The sequence below is a fragment of the Mastomys coucha genome, unplaced genomic scaffold (genome assembly GCF_008632895.1).
Source record: "Mastomys coucha isolate ucsf_1 unplaced genomic scaffold, UCSF_Mcou_1 pScaffold1, whole genome shotgun sequence".
Lineage (NCBI taxonomy): Eukaryota > Metazoa > Chordata > Mammalia > Rodentia > Muridae > Mastomys > Mastomys coucha.
Window position 1 is genome coordinate 66,822,149 of NW_022196891.1, and position 3,973 is coordinate 66,826,121.

Here is a 3,973-nt window from a genome sequence, read left to right on the forward strand (position 1 = left end):
AAAAAAAAAAAAAAAAAAAAAGCAATCCCAGTAGACACGGCTTGGTCACTAGTACCAAGTTCATCAATGAATCATGACAAGCAGAGAAAGGAGACTCAATATGGTCTTGTTGGAAAGAGTGCATGATAGGTTGGTTTTAAATAGAGGAAGACTTGGAGCATAGGTCAACACATTTGCATAATGAAGCAGGAATGGTCAAGGTATGGTCAGCTCGATCACTGTCTAAGCTCTGCTCTTCAAGGTGATCTGCAGAAGTCTAGAAGAACTTGAGGAGACAGTCTGGTTCTCACAAGATCAATTCTGCTCCACCATTCAGGCTTCTATTTCTCCCTGAGTAACGACCCTTGACTGTTTCTCTGGAAATCTAAGATGACTCAAGAGGAAAGATTAAGGACAAAGATTTAATCTCTGTACCTTCAGGGAAAATAAAGGCAAAGACACCAAATAAAAGCAGAGACCACTAGCATTTAATGCTGCTTTTGCTTGCCTTGTGGGCGGGTCCAGTTGAGGAGTCAATGACCCCTCCCCCCTTTCCGGCTTTCTTATTACTTCTTTGTATGATGTCTTTGATCATATTTGCTCCCCTCCAGATTCACCAACACTTCTATAACCCACCCAATGCTGTGTCCTCATTCTTTTCCCCCATCAAGTACCATTTGTGCTGTCCATATACTTTCGAATGGGTGGCCTTCCAGTGGAATGTCATTGATTTACCAGGGGCCACATTCTTTTTTTAAAATTTTTTACACTCCATATTTTATTCTCCCTCCCCAATCCACCCTTCGACTGTTCCACATCCCATATCTCCTCCCCATCCACCTGTCTCTATGTGGATGTCCCCATACCCCATCCCACCTGACCTCTAAACTCGCTGGGGCCTCCAGTCTCTTGAGGGTTAAGTGCATCATCTCTGAATGAACACAGACCTAGCAGTCCTCTACTGTATGTTTGTTGGGGGGGCCTCATGTCAGCTGGTGTGTGCTGCCTGTTTGGTGTGGTGCAATGTTTGAGAGATCTCGGGGGTCCAGATTGATTGAGACTGCTGGTCCTTCTAACGGATCACAGGGGCCACATTCTTAAAGAAAACTGATTCTCTTGTGTGGAACTTTGTCTCCCATTGTGTCTGGAAAACACTGTTTCCTTGTAGTCATTCACAACTGCTGACTCTCAATAATATTTTCATCCCTTCATTGATGCTTTAAAAACTGTTCTCCCAATCAAAATAGCTTCAGGTGTCTGTTTCCAGATAAGCAACATGTTTCATTCTCTATACCATGTTCTCCCATTCCTTATACTCTGTGAAGGACATAAAAAAATTGTCAAGCCTGGCAGTGGTGGCATATGCCTTTAATCTCAGCACGTGGGAGGCAGAAGCAGGCGGATTTCTGAGTTCGAGGCCAGCCTGGTCTACAGAGTGAGTTCCAGGACAGCCAGAGCTATACAGGGAAACCCTGTCTTGAAAAACCAAAACAATAATAATAATAATAATAATAATAATCATAATCATAAAAGAAATTAAAACTACAAACCTGTCATGGTCAGCAATAGTGGAAGTATGAATATATTTCTCTTCCAGACAAACAAATCAAGTCTCCAAAGCAAGCCAATTTTGGTGATCGTTGGAAAAGGATCATCTTAGGGTCCCACAGAGCAACACAGGAGTAAAGCCTGAATAACAGAGCGAGGGAATTTCTTTTTGGAAAGAGGACAGACAGGTCAGAGCCCAGAGCAGGCTCGTAAACACACATATTTCTCCCACAAAGGGGCAACTTTTCAGAAAAATTCCTATATGTCTAAAATTTCTCAAAATCATTTTTCATCAGGGTTTATGAAACATCCAAAGCATTGTCATTGTGACTTTTGTACCGAGACAGCTGTTTACCTTTGTAGTAGGTTATGTTAATCACGTGGGTATTTTACCCAAGCAGTTTTATCTTTCTTTAAAACTAAAAACACAGATATGAATAGTTGTACCCTAAAAGGCCAGCAAGGTTACTCATCAGAAATGCTTGCTGGGCAAACCCAATGACCCATGTTCAATCCTAGGAGCTGACCATTTTTGAGGGACAATTATTCCTCTGTGTGTTTCTAGTTTTAAGACAAAGTAGTAGGGAAAAAGAGTTCAGTGACTGATATACCTACCCCTTTGGGTACAAAAAGAAAAAACACCTAGGGTGGAAGAGAGAACTGACCCCCAAACAAGCACAGTGGCACACACACACACACACACACACACAAAATCACACACCATATATACACATAATTCACACACATACACACATATCTACAGTTACACACACATATACATGCACATATACACATATGCACATTCACCCACATATACAAACATAGTCACATACACACAAGCACACATAATAAACATACACACTCACACACTAACATACATAAAAACTGACACACACATCCATACATATACACTCACATACACCCTCAAGGCGCACACTAAACATACATACACACACTCACATAGACACTCACATATACACACTCAAAAACACACATACACACAAATATACACATATTCATATAAATGTACTCATGCACGCACACTCACACATACACTCACACAAAGACATAAAAAAATACATATATACTCTCAAACACATTCACACACGCTCACACAAACACTAAAACCGATACATATACATACTCACACACATCCTCACAAACACATGCACAAACTCACATACACAGACACACACACTCACACACACATACATTCATACATACACACAAACAAATAAATATTCTAAAAATTTAACCAAGACATTATGACTACATCAAATAGACATATTTTAGGATATTGTATTCTGGCACCTGTGGTCAATATTTTGGTGATATGTTCTAAGGTACCTTCATTCCCTTGTCTGAAACTTGGCAAAGATCTCAAAATCTCAGAAACTGGATTATTATATTCTTCTGTAGCTCACTGAAACAGATATTTGTGGAAGAACATGGGCCAAAGTATAAACCAAGTCAAGGAAATTTCCAGATACTGGCTTCTAGGCAACATTGCACGTTGAGCATTACTCTAAGCCACTGTGATTTCTCTGCAGATTTATCAAGTAGTCCAGATTTGGATTGGAGGGCTTTGCAAAAGACATACTCATATCTCAGTGCCTGGAAGAAGGAAGACAGGCAAACGGTTTGAAGAATCTAAGATAGTAAAAAAAACCAACCAAACAAACAAACAAAAAAAACCATCTGGTCCAGTTTACAGAAAGATGGCAAAAATTTTAAAAGTTTGCTGTAGTTTTCAACTGAAACATTACTTTTCTCTGTATAGTTACCTCCATTTCTACCAGGCAATTAGTTTGCAAAATGAATTTTCAGTACTTTCCTAGTATCTATAAAGAATGTGTTTCAAGAGCTTTTCTTGAATTGATAAATAGACCCAAACCCATTTCCCCCCGAATCTATGTATAAATTCAATTTATAAATTTGGAACAATAAGAGATTAACATCAACATCTAATAATAAAATATAATATTTTTGACATAATCTGGAATTAAATCCTTTCAAGACTAGAAAGCCAAGTACTTGATATCAATCATTATGGCAGGGTGGTGGTTTCTTCCTTTTTAAATTTTTTATTTATTTTATGTTTATGAGTATATTGTCACTGTTTTCAGACAAACCAGAAGAGAGCAGCAGATCCTGTTACAGGATGTTTGTGAACCAACATGTGGTTGCTGGGAATTGAACTCAGGACCTCTGGAAGAGCATTCAGTGCTGTTAACTGCTGAGCCATCTCTCCAGCCCCTGTTTCTTTTTACTTTACTACTTTATGTCTATTTCTGTGAAAGGGAAACTTAGTACTTTTTAAAAAGTGATGGATGGGGCTGGAGAGATGGCTCAGAGTCCTGCATTTCTGGAGGACCTGGGTTCAATTCCCACCACCCACAAGAGCTAGAATGCCTCTGTCCCCTGTAGACAGTGCACACATGTGCTA